Here is an 18690-nt window from a genome sequence, read left to right as displayed (position 1 = left end):
TTGCTACCAGTTAACTTATCTGAAAATAAATACTGGGTTGTTGGGCTGTGGAATGTGGCATTGTATTTTATGCAAAGTCCATGGGGCTGCTTTGGTTTGAGGTGGACTTTCTGACTTGCCACGCTTGGTAGCAGCAGACCAAGCAGACCGTTAAGTTACGAAGTTAACCCCTTTTTCACAAGGGGAAGTTTCTGTGAAAGCAGGAGAGGAGAGAAAAATCTGAAATAAGCATCATCATTTACACAGTTACATAGAAAAGCTTGCTTTTTTTTTTTTTAAGTAAATGTGTGCTTGTACTCAAACTGATACACTCAGAGCATTGACACACATGGTGTTATGTACTACATCTCAAATCTCAATTCTTTCATCAGAATAGGAGGACTTTGAACCACAGAGGGCTAAAAAAAAATTAGTGTCTGAGTGCCTTAAGCAATCTGTTTTGTGGCAGTGCTGTTAGTCCTCACAGTCACTCACCAAATGAGAATTTCAGTGTGTTTTGTTTTGACAACTAAATCGGATCTGGTGGCAAAAATCATCCTGCATTAGAAATTTAACAGTTTTTTAAAATTAATTTTCAGAAATCGGAGTAGTAACTTGTAAGCAGGCCGTTTTGCTTTGGGTTGGTAAGATATACTTATGGTCCAGAATTAACAGCAGGTAACAAAGTGTTAAGGTTACGTGTAATTTGTATAATGCCTGAAGTACCAGTTAGTTGACCAATCTATTTTACAATCTGTTAAATTTACATGGGTAAATCTTTATTTCTCAAGCTTTGGTGGAAATAAATTCAGGAATGTGGTTTCATTTACATATATTAGAGTTGCAGAGTGAGGCCCTCATGTGCAAATGTTTGTGGATATGTAGCTACCAAAATAATTGAATTTACATACTGGCTTCAGAAGATTAAAGAAACAAATAGTGATGCTGATGTGTCAAAAAAAAGCTTCCTTTGAGAAGTAGGATTAGAGCAATTATACTGTCTCCCACTGATAATTTGGGGGTGGGGGGCGGGCGTGCACATTGTTTATTTGTTTTGGTTTTGGCAGTTTTAGGTAGCCAAAGTTTAATTGCTAGTATGCTACAGAATATGGCCTTTCATTAAATTGGTCGTACGCAAAGAGAGGACCCAGAGTGTCCTCAGGTACAATCTTTGCTATTTCCACTTGACGGCTTTGGCTGTTGGCCATGGGGGAAAAATGCCCCAAATCTTTTTCAGTTGCATTAAAAAGGAGGGGGGAAAAAAAGGGGGGGGGGGGGGGCAGCTGTGAGAACTTTGATTATTCAGTTTCTTATCTTAGAAGCTCTTGACTTAAAATTGTGAATTAATTGAACTCAGGAGTAATTTTGTGTCTTTGGAGCTGAATCTACATATATAGAAATACTTTTCTATTTACTTTAAAAAGAGCATAAGAATTATGAGTACTATAATTTTTCATTTGATGCAAAATATACTTAATGTAAATTTGCTACTCGTAGCTTACTTTTGTTTCTTTCAAAATTGTCAAGCCTGCATATTTTTGATAAGTAGTGTTGCATTAAATTTTCACTATGAAATTGCATTGTAAAGGGTGCTCTTCTGTTTCCAGAATATCTTGCTATTATTTGCGGTAGTTATTCTGATTTTTAGAATAGCTTTGTGAATTCTGCATCAAAATATCTTAAAGGAACTCCATCAGAGATATCAGTGTCTAGTTTTATACTTGTGTAACTTACTCTCCGTGTTGTTGTAATGCTGAACAGTTTTAATTCCCATGTTAAGTTGATAAATGATCCCCAGTTTTTTTTACTTTTTCACTTTTTTTTTTTTAAATCAGAATATTTGAACAAGTGAGGTACAGTTCCTTGTGGCAGGGGTGAAGTGAGTTGACCTGATGGGATAGATCTGCCTCTAAAAATAAAGTACTTCTAGGAGATCATGAAGAATTGTGAATATTGCACATAAAATAGCTCTCTAAATACACTCCCCCCACTCCCCCTCAAAAAAAAACCACCCAAACAACCAACCAAACTATGATGATTGAATGGGAAAGAAAATGAAAAAAAAAAAAAAAAATTAGGTTGTGGGTTTAATTTTTGTGCCTGTATGTGATGGTATCTTTCTTCTTTGCGTGAGTTTACTTGTAAGAGGGGAGGAGGTGACCACCCTGTGATTTCTAATTTCTTTTTATGAGACGCAAGTAATCGGTGTATTCCCATTACTAATCTTTTGAAGTTCACTTTTGGGAACTACCAAAGGTTTAGACTGAAAAGTCTAAACTTCTTTTCACAATGTTTTTCTGAGGCTTTTGTTCCCATATTTCTTGTATCCAGAGCAGAAAGCAGAGGCTTTTGTTCGTGTGTTAATTTGGAACTGATGAACATTTTTAAGTGATGTGGAGGCCATTAGGAGCTTGCACTGGTTGCTCTTGCTTTGGGTCATTCCTGTCCTCCCCTTGCTCCCAGGCACCATATATTCACTGGATTAAAAAATACTATGGGAGGATTCAAAGATGAGTTAGATGATGTAAATTTTGAGTTTGCATCAACTGGCGGCACGTGCGCAATAGCTTGTTTGGATAGTAGAGGTAGATAAATAGTCTTGTGGAAGTCATGGGAGTGTTTGTGGTTTGTGTTGTCAATAAGAATTAATAAGAATATTAGTGTCTTTGATTTTTATGATACAGTATTGTTATCAAGCACTTGCTAATTTTCAGTGTTTCTGAAGGTCCTTTGTTGTTGGAATGCACAGAAGGTATCTTTAACAAAGCAATGAAATATTTAAAAAATAAATGTAAAAAATAATAAAAAATAAGAATAGTCAGTTGTTTATGAAGGCTTTTGTGTGGAATGTGCAATAGCTGGCGTTCAGTAGGATTGACCTGACGTTGCAAGAGGCTCACAGTCCTGCTGTCAAGTGGTTTTGTGACAGATTTAATGCAGAAGACTTGTGCTTGTATGCAGCTACAGAGTACTAGAAGCAGTTTAAAAATCAGAGTAGGTAGATGGTTTGGAGAATATTGTAAAAAATCTCTAGAAAATAGAATAACTGGTAACATTTGTAGAGCTTGAGTTCTTGTGGTAGCTATCTGTTGAGTAATGCCTGTTTTATCTTTTGTAAATAAGGTGCTTGAGAGATGGATTTTGATATTGTTGCATCATTTTATTTTCGAAAAGTGCTATTTTGAAATGTGCTATGTCACCTGCAGTTAACAATTTGGTGTTCCTAAGTATAGAACGTTAATAACAGAAGAATATAAAGCATACCTGATTACATTTGTGTCACTACAAATAACCCCCAGAAAGACTGCTTTCAAGTACTGCAGTATGATGGTTTTCTGTCAGTGATGCGAGTATTGCTATTTAGTATTGTGTCCTCCAGAAGGCTGTAAGTTAGCCTGCGGTTTGTGAATACAGACACAGGTACACACAGAGGAGAACCAGGTAAACAAAGGTAAATGTTGTCAGTAGAAACTCGAAGCTAAGTACAAAGTTGATGTGGTAGAAAGAAGCACATAAAATGTTATTTAAAAATTGTATTGGGCACTGTATCCCCTTCCTGATTGGCTTCATGCCTCAAATTCCTTCCTCTGTTTTTGAAAAGCACTTTGGTCCTCATGTCTACTTTTTTCCACTTCATCCACCTTTCAGTATACCTGGGTTTTTTACTTTTTTTTTCTTCTTATAGTCTGTCATTAAATTTACTACTCTTGGCTTATTCCTTCTCCTCAGATGCCCCATTATTTCCATCCCAACCCCCAAAGAAATTAAGGACCTGTGTGTTAACCATGTGTGAGTCTTCACTCTGTGTCTTGTCTTTTTAGACTGCTGGTTCTTGGAGGCATAGGCTATTGTTCCTTACAGTGCCTTGTGTGGTCCTGTCCTGAAAATGTGTATTAGAAATAATTTATGCTTTACAAAGTATAATATTCTGTAAAATGGAATCTGCAGAAGAAAGGACTCTGGGGACAGCTGTGGGAGGGAAGGAAACCAGTAATCGCAGATGAGGTCCAGGCTGGGAAACAAGCGGACTGCCATGGTAAGGGCTCAGCAGTCTGGGACTAGAGGCACGCCAGGGAGATGTGGGGCTTGGTGTGGTAGGAATCGTGATACTGGGAGGCTTGCTTTCGGATCCTGTATGTTTCAGTGCTTGAAGATGGCTGGCAATGTTGTTTGTTCTCTGCTGGCGTTGGGATGTTGGGGTGTTTTTTCAGATCCCTTTTGGACTTAAATGGGTGTTGCTAAGGGAGACAAGGCCTTTGGGATTCTCCATTGTGTGTGGTGTTCTGAAAATCATGTGGGCTTCAAGTATTTGTATGTCTGGCCTTTAGTGCTGAGTGTCTTCCTTTTGCTTCAGCTGATACAGAGAAGGACCTCTGAATTTACTATCTAGATATCTATATGCCCTGCTAAGGATGCAATTCAAGACGTCAGTGAAGATATTTAAGGAGGATTGTCCGAGTCATAACCAGGGATCCTCTAGGCAAAGAAGAGTTAGTACTTGGTATACAGACAGCAGTAAAACAGAGATAGTGCATATATGTGTATGCAGTCCGTATAGGCACATGAAATGGCCAAATGCCAACGAGACACAGTAGAATGTAAGTCCTGTTACTAATTTATGGAAATCTACCAGAACAAAAAGCCCAATAATGAGTCCAAACCTAGAGGAAACAAAATTTGAAATGTAGCTTTACAACCACCTGAAAGGAGGTTGTAGCGAGGTGGGGGTCGGTCTCTTCTCCCAAGTAACAAGCGATGGGACGAGAGGAAATGGCCTCAAGTTGCGCCAGGGGAGGTTTAGATTGGATGTGAGGAGAAATTTCTTTACTGAAAGAGTGGTGAAACATTGGAAGAGGCTGCCCAGGGAAGTGGTTGAGTCCCCATCCCTGGAGGTATTTAAAAGACGTGTAGATGAGGCGCTTAGGGACATGGTTTAGTGGTGGACTTGGCAGTGCCAGGTTAACGGTTGAACTCCATGATCTTAAAGGTCTTTTCCAACCTAAATGATTCTATGATTCTCTGATTTTATTCTTTCAGTTTTCTTATGTCAGGTTTGAATGGAAGTTTCATGGGAGTCTTACGTGCAACATGACATTAGAATTGAGCCGTAATACCGGGAGGTGAAGAACGCTTGTCTGCGTCTGCTGAAGGATTTTAAATTATTTACTCGTAGTAATAATTTAAGTGTGAAGAGGTATGTGGAGAGGAACTGTCTTGTTTTTCTTTTCATGGGAGGACTGTATTTGGGAATCTGTGATAAATGCTGACTGGAAAGTGAGTAGTAGTTTCTGAACCCTCTTGAGTGAAGAAAAGTATCACTAGTCTGGCAGACCGTCAGCAGCAAATGGTACGTTAATTTTTGGCACAAAACTCCTGCTAGCAAAAAAAGAGACTTTCTTTTCTGTTGTTAACATCAGTCCCTCATTTTTATTATTATCTGTTCTCAGCAGGCTGATATTGTTCAGCTTCTTTTTAATATCCATGTAAGACAGACACAATGCTTTTGACAGAAGTCCTTTTATATTTTATTAAAAATCAAAAAATACTTTCTCATGTACTGATAATCTGCATCCATCTACATAACTAACTTTTCTTTAAATAGTAACTTTATTATGATTACAAACTATTATGAACTACGTATAAACTATCGCAAAATTTCAGATGTTACTTAAAGAGATACCACTATTAAGATGTGTATTAAACTGTGTGGAATACAGTGAGTCTTCATCATAGGCCAGTTTTACTTCCCCAGCACTTCGGAAGTAGTGTTTTGCATCTACTACTAGTGGTAGTAATATAAGGAAGTCATATTTTTTTATTAAAAATTTTTATTTACACTTGAATTAGGTGATCTCTAGCTATGTTGAAAATTTTAGTAAGCTCAATGTAATGATCTAACTTTATTTTTTACCTGGATAATAATAAAAGCATTTTTCTGCACTGAATTGTTGCTTTAAGTGTTAGGGTACCGTTTTTTTAACACTCGACGTGATTCTGCCTAAGTTCTTAGAGTTCAGCTAACACAAGTACATAAAAATTGTTTATTTTTATATGGCAGTCTGTTTTGATAACTATAGTAATTTCTACTTCCTTTGGGTGCTGTAAATAAATCTGGTGTATGAAGAGCTACAGTGATTAAGAATAGCAGAAAAGTACTGCATAGAAAGGAAAGGTTATTTAGTAGGAATTGAATTCTTCAGTAAAATACAAGATTTGCAAGAATGGGAAGATGTAATTTAAAAAGTTATAAGTAATGTTAAGATCAGAGAATCAAGTCTTTTCCTCATCATTTCTTATCTGAATTTGTAGTAGTTTCATCAAGATTTGCAGCAGCTCTGTATCTTTTGAAATTGAATGAGCATGTTGGGTGCTTTTGTAATGTCTGTTACTGCAAATAGGCTGGATTACAACTCACTTTATATTTGATTTGCTATTCACCACAAAATGACAAAGTCCTTATCTACTTCCACTTTTTAAATAAAGAACTTCTCCTCTCTGTTTTTTCCTTTACTCCATTATGTTTGACTTGAAATCTTCAACATTAATTTACTTGGGTGAGAAATACTGTGGGTAAAGCACTGGCTAGGCATTTGCAATAATTAGATTCTGTTTCCAAGCGCGTCACATGGGTGCTGTTTGAGCTTAGAGAAGTTTGGTTATCATGGTATGTTTTCATCTGTGCGTTGGGGATGAGGCGGTTACTTTTTCTTTCTTCGGTGTCTTTGCTTGGTAAAATTCTCTTGTGTTTATGTCCTTGAACATACATAATGTCAACTGCCATGGACCTTACGGTATGTGAGATGCTACTTTAAGATAAATGCAAATGTTTAATTGAAAAATACTTTGTAGCAGCTATGGTAGTTGAAATGAATAGCAAATAGGTTTTGTGTGCTTTATATTAGGATGGAGAAAAGGTAAATGTATTCTTAAGTGGCCCCATTTAAAAAAAATCCATTTAAGTGGCCACATATAATCATCCCAGCTGATGCACAGCCTCCCTTTGCCTAGTATCTGTGAAAATGCTTTTGTTGAAAGAAAACCTCCTTTTTGTATTTAAAAAAAAAAAAAAAATCCATAAAAAGTAGGTAGAAGCAGACTGTAGTATAGCAGCTGAAGTATTTTTAAAGCATCCTATTAAAAGATTAAGAAGTTAGAATCTTTAGTGTATTGTCATGGGAACAGAAATTTCAATGATTAACCCCCTTCTATTTATAGCTGTTTTCTCTGAGTTAATATTCCTGTTCCAGTTAACTTCTAGGTAAATTTTATGAGAAGCCAGAGCAATTCTTGCCTTAGTCTTATCACTGCAGCTAACGATTTCAGTGTCCTCAAGTTACTTTCTTTTTAATGTGAATTTCACAAATCATGTTGCTGTATTTTCAGATTTATTTGTACTTTGATAACTTGTCAACTTCTATTGCATGCAACTACAGGATTTAAAAAGGCCTTCAGCATTTGATGGCTCCTTTTGTCTTCCCATCACTACTTGTTGATTTTTAAAATACTGGTATATCACTGCTTAAGACTGATCTGGGGTTATTGGCTCATGAGAACGAGAGATGCGGGCTATATGCACTATACTGATAAAGCTCGAAAGAGCCAGACCTAATATATACCAATAATTATGAAAAATTTCCACCGTCTTGATACCAAAAGTTGCTTCTTCATTGTTAATTTAATTGGGGTTTGTTGGCCAGGAAAATAGCATGCTACTTTTACTGTGTTTTTTAACTCTCTTTGTGGCGTAATAAAGGGTTTCTACCTATGTAATGGTGGTTTTCTTGACAAACAGGCAGTGTGGTTGGTTAGACCCCTTATATAAGAAGTCTTCAGAAATGGCAGCATTCCTGAAACTTTTGGCTCAAGCTTCTAATTTTGGTGATTAACAGACCCAGTTAACCTGAAGAAAGGTCTCTTGGGGTGCGGTGGCAAATGAAATGGTGTGTTGTTTAATTTTCTGTGATGTACTTGTGAGAAGTAAAATAGGATTATAGAGGGGCTTTGTTTTCTTTCTGCCTTATCATGGGAGAGAATTTGAAAGGAGTTAAGGCAAATATTTTTCGAGTCTTTCCTCAGGACTTGCACCCTTTGGTATATCACTCCTTTGCTGTCAGGTGTGATGGTGAGAAATTTTTATCATGGTCAAACCATTGATGCTTGTGTGAAAACTGAAAACCCTTTGCTTTCATTTGCAAGAGTTACTTTTTTGGTTTCTGATCTTACAGCATATTTTAAGAATTGCTTTCTTAACTACAAATGCTGCTGCTCCAGTGCTCTTCTGTGTTCCCGGACTTATATACCTTGTATACTACTACTACTACCGTTGATTGGAGGTGAAGCAACATGCTCTGGAACAGAAAGTTGTTCTGACGTTGTGAAGTGGTTGTCAAAAGAAAGTCTCTCTAGTGGTTTGCTCTGGAAGAAGGAGGAGCTCATGCTCATTTATCAGAGAAAGAGAGAGCTTTTAGGTGCCTATTGCCAGAAACTGATGTAAATATTGATCTCCTAATTCAGTGGTAGCAGGAGGATAAATACATTCTCCAGAGTATATCAGTTGCCTCCTTTCCTTAGTCCTTCCACACCTTGCCTGTGAGAATGTCAGAGAACATACCATTTTCAGTCCAGCCTTTGTCAGGTTCCTCTTTAGTCTTGTGGTTTTGGAGATGTTACACAGAAAGTTAAGAGGGTTGTATTTTATTCTTTCCATCTTGGTTCATCTCAGTGTCAGGAATTGCTTTGCAATTTGATCATACTGAATAAAGAATTATTCTTAATCTGGTTAGAACAGTTCTATTCACTATGGCATCTACGATACTAAGGGTAAGAACTCGTTCACCTGTGTTAGAGATTTGCCAAGCAGATTGCTCTCTTTATGGAGGAAGCTTATTCCCCAAGTATTTCTGTGCTCTGCCAGTGCTGCTATCACACAGGGTCATAGCTGTTGCTACTCTTTGTGCGAAATTCACTGAGGGGAATACACACGGCAATGCACTGAAAAGGGTACTTCGAGCAAGTTACAGCTCTGGTACTACTATAGCTCTGTTCCCTCTCAGAGCATAGAAGTAAATTTCTCACTGCAGTGTTCCCTGATGCCACAAAAAGCTTTTATTTCTGTCAGAAATAAGCCTGTAGAAAAGATAGTTCTTTACTGAAACCTTTTCATTAATGAAGGAAGCTGAAAAATGCTGTATAGTCTAAATTACTATGCTGAGCATTGCAGCCGATGAAAACAGAAGTGGGTTTTTTTTCCTACATCAAGTGTTCTGTAATTTTAGGTGATATGTTTAAAAGCAGTGTAAAACATATGAATACTATTCAAATCTGACTTTCGGATCCAAATCCAGATTTGAACTGTTGATTTGATGAGAGGAGGGTTGTCTTTTTTTTTTTTTTTTTTTTTTTTAAAACCAAGCACTCCCCTGCTTTTAGCCTGGGAGTAGTGCAAATTTACTGTTCTTAAACTATGTAATATTATGAGTTGTCATGCTGAAATTATGCTTGATATTTTTACTTTTTTTCGGGGGGGGGACGACCCAACCCTCAGAATACTCACCCAAAACCCAACCAAGCTTCCATGAGCAGAGCCTGGTAGCTGCATACTTGTTGAGTTATTCTTCCTGTTTTTGATACGTAGTAACTTTCATAAAGAAACCCAATTAATTTTATTAATATGGAGGGGAATTTAGTTTTTTAAAAAAAAAAAAATTGTTGGTGATGCTAGGAATTATTTATCAGCTCTAAGACGACAGAATCTTTGATAGCCGCAGACTTTTTTTTTCTTGTTAAATAATGGATATCCCAGATGATCAAGAAGGTTATAGAACTTTTATGTAAAGAGGCGTTAAGGGAGACAGTCTACCAATATATATTGCGTGGCAGCTTTTATTGAAGAAAAAATAGCTAACGAAAGGGATAAAATAATCTTGCTATAAATATAGATATTAATGTAAAGGATTATATTAGAACCTGGGAATGTGATTATTTAAATTTAGATCAGAAAACTTGGTCTCAAAATCACTCCCAGATACATTCTAGATTGTAAACTGTGCACTGATTGCCATTGTACTGCCAATCTTAAATTCATAGATAAGAGCTAGAAGGAATAGGGGTATCGTAAAAATTCTGTCATTTCAATGTTTCAGAGGAAGTGTAAGAATTAAACGAAAAGCCCAAACTTGTATTCAGGCTTGCTATTAGTTTTCTGTTCAGTTTTGCCTGGTTTTCTCCACCCCTTTAAATGCGTATCAGGTTTGCTGTTGAGCAGCTAATACCAGCAGGAGGGTGGCTGTCCTTGCTTTCTTCAAACCCTGCTCATCTTGCTTCCATGTTCCCCTAGTGACGCTCTCCCTTTCTGTTTTGTAACACAGTTGAGGTTCTTGGAGGGTTTCCATACACACACACTGAGAACCTGAATTTGTACATTCCGGCATATAGCATGCAACTCTTTTGATAACACCCTGAGCTTTCAGCACCAGAGTATGAGGCAATAGAAGTCTCGCTACCTGAAAGAGGGGGGAGTGGGGAGCAAGAGCAAATTAAAATGCACAGTGTTTCATTACCTAAAAGAGCTTAATAGATCTGTTTTTGAGTGTTGGATATAGCTGAAGGTAAACTGTGTTTGTGAAGTGCTTGAATTTTTCCTTGCTTCATCACAAGAAATACTCTTGGTGATTACTTTTAGTTTCAAATGGTATTTACTATACACATGATGTTAGTGATGAAATACTGTTGCTATTTATCATGTGGTAATATTTGGAATCAAACAGCAAGTTGGACCACAGCAGCATGTCTTTGAAGTACGCTTAGCTAGACACTACTGTGTTCGTTCATAATCTCTTGCAATCCACACTTTGGAGTTTGTTTTAATCGTAAAGAACAAAGCCTTTAAACTGGTATCTGGAGCAGAGTGGGAAGTAGCTTCACAAAATGGCTCATAACAATTAATTACTGAAAAATTAATTGTTTAGTCTTGCTAGTTAACTACTAATGGTGTTCTCATTTATATAAAATCAAATATGCACACAACAAAAAGCAGAATTTCAGAACTAAATAGAAGTAAATTTGCATAGTTTCACCATATTAGGCATTTAATAGAATGTAAATGGGAAGTGAAACATCAGCATCTGAAAGCAGTGAACAAAATAAACTGCACAGAAGAGATCACAAGAAACAGAAATCATGAGTAGTCCTATTAATAATGTTTCAAGTAACTAAATAATTGCGATCTTTGCAGAGCCAAGATGAAGACTCACTATTTTATTTCTCTGTTTAAAATGCAAATAAATACTTATTCATTTAGTAACTTTTGGGTGGAACCAGTAGGGTTTTTCGCAGTGTTTTTTACACCTATGACGCACTAGTGAGTCAACAATAAAGGCCATATTCAGGTATCCTGAATTCTGAGGAAATGCCTAGTCAGCAAGAGCTATGCACCTTAAGTCTGTCGGGTTTTAAGCCTGTCAGAGGGAAATTATGGAGAAGGACTTCATAAACTTCAGAATGTCTGAAAATGGCCTTGAGCTCATTAAATGAATATAAGATTTCTTTATCAAAAAATGATGGTGTGGAGGTAGTTTTGTTCCTTAACAAGTCCTCGTGTTCTGTGTTATGCCCAATAATTAAGTTAGCTTCAAAAGTAGGTTTTAAAACAAAAGTATGGGGCATAATTGTGGTGTGATACAGGACCAAAAGAACTGGTGCTTCACTGATATCTCACAGGTATAGAAATTGCTGTGCTGCTGGCAGTTAATGTCCCCCTCTCCCAGACTTTTGTTTTCAAGTACTGCTTTAGATGTAATGAAAATCCATGCGGAATAAATTTTTTTTTATGATTGATTGCAATCTATTTTAGAATTCAGAAAGATGAATTGTAGTAGTATGACTGCTGAGGGTGTGCAGTGATTGCAGACCAGTTGATTGGCAGTTCATTAACTCTCGCAAATATCTCTGTAGGTGTCACAAAGGCTTGTGCAGGGTGGTGGATTTGTTTGCACCTGCCTGAACTACTGCTCGGTGGTTAAGTTAGCTCAGTCTCAAGCCTTTGAGCTTCACACTCCGTGTGTGTCCGTGTGTGTGCATATAGGTATGGATTTCTTGGAGGAGGAGCACTGCTCTGTGACCACGGCTTCTAATTCTTCACTTCTGTAAGCCAGATTTAGTGAACCAGATTTAGAAAAGCTGCAGCACTGACCTGGAGGTATAAGTGATCTGTGGGCTCTGGGAGGAGGTGGGGGAACGTATTATGTCTTCACGTGGATGAGTGTGTTCAATCTAAACTACTCATTTCTTTGTCACCAGCTCTGGAGCTACTAAACCAGTTGGGTAATCACTTGTGCCCTGAACTGGATTGGAACTGGAAATGATCTGGAAAGTGTTACTCATTTGACTCCATGTTTATGAATAAATATAAAGCATATCTAAGCACTTGTTTGTGAGTCATCTGAAATCATAAAAACACTGCTGTTTTTATAAAATGGTCACGCGCAGCCTAGAACTTTGTGCTTTTTGAACTATAGAGTACCCTCAGATCTAGTACATTCTCCAGCCCAGAATCTCTCCTAGGATGTTTTAGTATTCTGCAGTTGTTGTTCTAAGTTATCAGCACTGGCAGCCAGCCCTCTCCAATACTGAGCGCGTTTGCAGGGTCTCCCACTTACAGAGACTTTACTAATCTTGATTTCAGCACACTGCTCTCAAATCAGAGAATGATTGGTTGCCTACCAGAATGAGAGAGGAAAAATTTGCTATCTATTAGAGTCTTTTTTTGTTAAGCTTCATTAACAGTGATGTGTTCCCCTTCTGCTTTGCCCAGAGGCATTTCTTTTGAAGGTGGCAGAGCAGAAGAAAAATGGTTGAATCATTCTGGGAAAATAAAATAAATTATTTTTGTTTAGGTTTTTGTTTGTTGATCCTAAATCGTGCAGGTGATGCCTTGCGGTCTGGAAATACCTGTTCTTTGTTCCTTTAGTTGAAGGTCCTTCATTTTCCAGTGCCAGTAAGAACCCTAAGTCGTTTGCTCTTTTGTTGACTTTATTGTAAGGACAAAAGATTGTAATTTGCCTCACAACTGCAATCATTCTGGGTTCTAAACTACAGTGAGTAGGTTACTTAACCCTGAGCACCAGCAGGATATATGACTGTGAAAGAGGGATTCTGTGCTTCCCTCCCCCTCCCAAATTAAATTCAAATGTCAGTAACTGACACCCTGTTAAAAATCAGTATTTTCAAAATAAAGAGTTGATGAAAGCTTGCAAGATCTCTTTAGTATTGTCTTACAGTTCTAAACTGAAAGGAATTCAGCAGTGTCTGTAACCAAGTAAAAAAAAAAATCTGATTTATTGTAAAGCATATTAGTACGTGCTTGTGTGAGTATAAATTTCTTTTAAACAAGCCTGTTGGACACTGAAGGGGATTTCACAGAGGTGAGCCATAGCTTAGTGAGGCTGGCTCTCTGGGTAGAGTGAACATGGCTTAGTTAGAGGGTGATTCATAGCAGTTGAGTACAGAGCTCCTGCTCTGAATCACCTACTGGACAAATGTAATTATGATATCGAGTTCTTCTTAATGAAGACATGTGACTGAATTTAGCTTCAAATCATGTTTCTAACTGTTATCCATTTAACTTAAAGAATAACACTGACCCACATTTTTTAGTCATTCATGAAAATGCTTTGTGGTCTTTGTTTTGTCTGTCTTAAGGAAAAAGAAAGGCTGTAAACTGACTTGTAGTTCTGACAGATCTCTTTTTGCAACTCATTTGGCTTAGAGCTTGGTATTCTGCAGTTTCTGTCTCTGCTTGGTTTTTTATTTTCTGTGGGTATTTTTACGTGATGAGAGCTTGTAGCTATATGCCTGTTTGTTTTGGTTAAAAAGATTTTTGTACAAGATAGGTGGGTTTCATAGAGCAATTGTGTCCTGCATTTTAAAGAAGAGGCTGAGGCTTTTTTTAAAGGATATTACTGTTTTTTGACCAACCACCAACACCTGTGTAAGCAGAACACAAGGAAGAACAGTGCTGTGTGTATAATAGTATGCTGTCTATTATCAATAAAACATTTTGTCTCTTGATAAAGAGTGCAGAAATAAGTGCCACCTTTAAAAGGTCAAAACTGGTCTCTGCCGTTGAAGAGACTGTGGGCACTGCATAATTAGGATGATGCTTATGTACAGTTCTACTGTTTGGATCAGTCTGCACGCAACACTATGCAATATATAGGAAATAATTTTTTCAGATTCAGGCTTTAACTTGCATTTTCAACATTTGCACTAGGATGTGCAGTATGTGGAAGTTTAAAGTTGCTGTGATTTAGCCAGATGTGCACTGCTGCAAGTTCTTTTTTTTTTCTCACTGTTTTAATTCCTGAACTTGGGTTGTAATGGCTTAATTACTGATAGTGAAAGTTCTTGAAGAATTTTGTGCCTACTATTGTTGAAACTTAGGACTGAGGAAGGAAGGAAAAGAATATTGCTTTATATTTCTTTTTTTTTCGTTTGAAGATATTTGGTGTATTTACTGATGGTTAATCCTCTTGTCTCAGACTCAGTGAAATGGTGAGTTTCTTCATTGCTGAGTGGATGCTACAGCAGCTAATTCAGCTTGACATTTGCTTGTCCAATCTTCAGTGCTATTGAGGGCATGAAACGCACAAGACGGCTTTGAGGTAGCTGAAGATGTGAACTAAAAGCTATAAAATACCCTAGCTGTACGTTTCTGTATGTATCACTGTCCAAAACATCTGCTGGTGCTCTCAGCACTGGTCCTGATGCCATCCTCAGTGCATTCTTCCAGGGCAGGAGATTTATTTGCAGAGAGGAAGATACTCAAGAAACTGCTGTATCATGTCAGTCAACCCACTCAGAGTTCCTTATCCTAAAGCAAACCCGGACTATCCTCTCTAACAAACGGTTTCTTTGTGTGCTCTGGCGGAATTCACAGAGGAGCCTGTCTGATCGGTCTAGAAGTTGTTACAGAGTAGAAGACCATAGGGCCACAATTAGCCCAGTAATTTCTATGTGGCATCTTATACTGCTTATGAATGAATTTTTTTATCCCCCTCCCCCCCCCCCCTTTCTTTGTGAGTGGCCTGCTTCCCTGGCTTATAATTGTTTCTGTTTTACATTAGATGCCACACAGGAGTTTTAGGCAAAAGTTTCTTGTACCTTTTCCCCCTTTCTTCCCTGGTACAATTTTTTTTTTGTCATACATTCATAAGTGTTTCTGTGGACATAAAGAAGTATAGAGGGTAGTTATAGAACTGTAGAAAGTTTTACTGTATTGTCGCAGGCATTTTGATTGCCACCACACATTTTTATGATTCCTGAATTACTTTGTAAGCTTGTTAATGTTTTTTCTAAAACTGTGATTTGCATAGAAACAGTATCTATGTAATAAAGGTGTAATGAAAGGATTCACAAAAATGATTATTTTGCAAAATGCTACTTCTCATGCAGAAGTTGCGAGCTGAAATGGGATAGGATTTCTGTTAGGTCCCTAGTGGTACTTTCTGTAGAAGTGGTATGGGTGTGGACCCAAGGGCAAGTGCCGAAGGTGGTTTTGTGTTGTGTTTTTGGCTGAGCTCACAGTCAACAGAGACCCGTGAAGGAGATCCCGCTGGTAACGTCCAGGTGACAGTTACATTTTTCCCATGTTCCCCAGAGAGGTGCAGTGGGGAAAAGGTGTGAGCTCATCAGGGAGTCCAATTTTCACCACTTGAGGCAGTTGCTTCAAGTCTTTCTGATCTTTACTCTGTTCCCAGAGATTATGCTTGCATGTTTCTTATGTAGTTGGAGTTCTCGCTAGCTGTTTATGGTCAGCTAGCAGTTTGTATCTTGGTCTGTTAAGTAATATAGTCACCAGCCTTTGAAAAATTTTCCACTCATGCTTTGAAGGTAGGAAGTGTACTGGCATATGAAAGGTTGACCATGATGTGATCTGCAGATCACATGTATATGCTGATAACTGTCTCTCGTAACCTCTGTTCTGCTGGTCTGAAAAATGAGAAACATCGGCTAACTAAAAAAATAAAGCTGCACACTGTCATCCTGTAATGAAGGATTTGTTTCTAATGCTTGAATATAGTAGTGGGTAGTTTGTCTGTATACATCAGAAATGTTTTAAAGTCTGGAGGGCTAGCCATTCTCCTAGCTATCCTCAGTGTACGGTTGGTTGCAGAGGACCAGCAGGAAGCCTGTTGTCAATGTCATGTCTGAATTGCAATGGAGATGCAAACTACTGTGAGAATAGAGAGGAAAAAGGACAGAGAGCTGTAGGGAAGCAAGCAGAAAACTAACAAGCGAGAGACTGTGGAGAACACAGGAACTGGTAAGCTGTGGCAGGAACTATTCACAATGTACTGGCTTGTTAAATGTGTACTATTTATGGACCCTAGATATTTTCTGGGCTTCATGCATGTGCCTAACCCTCAGATTGGATGCCAGTGCATTGACCACTGTGCTAATACACGTTTCTTATTTCTCACCAAATTCTGAATAAGGCATGAGGAGCATTAGCTCTCCTTGCCTCGCCAGTGTCTTAGAGATGAATACAGTGCAGGAGGTTGACTCTGTCTAAGATGGGAATGATTTGAAGCATGATAGGAACCGAGCAGCCATCTCCCGTTCCAGCTCACAGTTTGCACTATGTGGTGTGAAGAGAAAGGAAAGAATGAGACAGAAGAAGGCTCGGAGCAGAAATTGCAGCACTAATATGGCCGCCTGCTTTCTCTTCTGGTACTTGAATTATTTCACAAAGTGCATTTTTATTTTTTTTTAGTGCCAGCCTTGTTTGGTTTTCTTCTTTTTTTCAAATGCACTCTTAGTCAAGAAATCTGACAACACATCTGCGTTACACATTGTTCCCATTCATGAACTTAATAAAATGGGTAGATAGTATGGTATAGGGAAGGAATAAGGTCACAGTTTTTTCCAGTGTATCAGTGCTGATAGTAGAAAACTAGTATTGTGCATTTTGACTGTGATTCCCACATTGCATTTGGGAGGCTTCTCTGTGGTTTGCCAACCTCTATGGAAGCGGTTGTTGTTGTTGTTAGGGTAACTTTATATTGTATATACCAGCAGTGGCATATATGCAATTTCAAAACACCATCCTTTGCTATGTTGGTGCTGGTAGGTTTCCCATGAAAGGTTTCGATCATGAAAGATTGCTTCCTCAGGTGGAAGTAATGACTGTTTATCTTGTATTTATACTATGATGCATTTCACACCTCCTCCCAGGCCTGCCTTCTGGGCGCTAGCTTTTGGTTCTGATTTTTCTGACTCCGTAAACACAAATATTGACATGGCTGTAAAACATTAATGCCAGACTGGTACGTTAGGTTGGTTATAAGAGATTCACACTGTTCCTTTGTCCTTGCAATTTCTAAATCATGTAAGGCTGCCTTCATTTTTCTTTTTTCCTTTTTGGCTGTTGCCTGCTGTAGGCTCCTAGGCTTTAATCATGAGAAGTTTCTGGACTAGTTCATACCTTTATGCACCACAAGGTTGTTTTCAAAAGGTTGTGCATGGAGCAGTAACTTAGTTTTTTCAGACTTAAGCAGATGAGGCAGCAACTATTTTTCCCGCAAAGCCACTGAAGAAATCTAAGTTGCTTCACAGTGCTCTACATGCTGATCCCTAGAGAGGTTCTGCGTGGGACAGAGGGAATGACAGCCCTCGTTCCTGATCACTGTACTGCGCTGAGTTCCTAAAAGCACAGTGTGGACTACTTAGTGTGGGTTAGAAAAAGAATTGTTTATGGGAGGAGGAGCATAGTTACATGCCTTGTGTTTTGCAGCTTGGCCTACAAACCTGTAGATAATATCAGTGCAAACTGATAGCGCTGCTTTTTTCTCAAGGGGGTTTTAGATATTTTTGGTTTCTTTCACTTTGCTGAGAGCCTGGTTTGCAAGGTAGAGCTAAATGGAGATGATGGCTTGGCTCTGTGGAGATACTTTGTCCCGTACATCTGCAGGATGTTGGTAAGAGGAGACCTATTGAACCTTTCTTCTGCTGTTTCACAAGTTGAAATATGAATAGGAGGATGGGATCGCTTGTGTCATCAACTCAACTTCTCCACAGTAGAACTACAGATGACATTACATTCTTTTTAAAACAAACACACACCCCAAAAAACCCCCAGCTTACAGCCAAGTGTAAAAGAGAAGATGTGGTTAGGAGAGTGAAGGCAACTCTATTTCCCTTTCTTTTGTCTTTAATTGCAATAGATGTCTGTTGATCTGATCCAAATCGAGTGTACAAAAAAATTTAAAAATATTTGTAGCAGCTAAAAAGTTTTTGACTATGTAATTCATGATTATGATGCCTATATTGTTAGAATAAATGGCATCTTCTACATATTTTTCCTTTCCTTTTTTCTTTCTGGTAACCTAGCCTTTGAGGATTTGACATTCATTTAATTGTTAGATTGTGTAATATGAATATGGTACTGTAGTATTTGAAGAGAATGAAAATGTGTGGTTAATCAGATATTTCTGCACAAAAAGTTTATGAAGCTACTAAACCAACTATAACTTGCTGATTTTCTTATTTGGTTAATTACATTATGTTGTGTTTTGCTTTTTTAGGTCACGTTTAGGTCATCTTGTGGAACCTTCCGAGAAAACAAGGGTAACAGTAAGAAAACGATGTTTGGTAGAAGTATCTTCACTGCACAGTCAGACTGAAACAGGAACAGGTTCTCTGGAGTAAGTATTA

The 18690-nt window shown here is 38.0% G+C and overlaps 1 protein-coding gene across 7 annotated transcripts in view; it reads left to right on the top strand.

The window, feature by feature from the left end:
* The window catches only part of PIK3CB (phosphatidylinositol-4,5-bisphosphate 3-kinase catalytic subunit beta), a 106860-nt gene that overhangs the window by 24913 nt on the left and 63257 nt on the right, over window positions 1-18690 (top strand). For 4 of the 7 annotated variants that reach the window (XM_076340829.1, XM_076340836.1, XM_076340835.1 and 1 more), the window contains one exon: window positions 18561-18680. The gene's annotated coding sequence lies outside the window, so the exon portion shown is untranslated. Of the gene's footprint in view, window positions 1-15803; window positions 16301-16472; window positions 16708-17922; window positions 17955-18560; window positions 18681-18690 lie in introns of those variants that run through there. The other 3 variants (XM_076340831.1, XM_076340832.1, XM_076340833.1) reach the window with 3 other exon arrangements.

This window comes from Aptenodytes patagonicus, chromosome 6 (genome assembly GCF_965638725.1).
Source record: "Aptenodytes patagonicus chromosome 6, bAptPat1.pri.cur, whole genome shotgun sequence".
Lineage (NCBI taxonomy): Eukaryota > Metazoa > Chordata > Aves > Sphenisciformes > Spheniscidae > Aptenodytes > Aptenodytes patagonicus.
The sequence above is the reverse complement of the archived record's forward strand: the minus strand, read 5'-3'. Positions and strand labels throughout refer to the sequence as shown.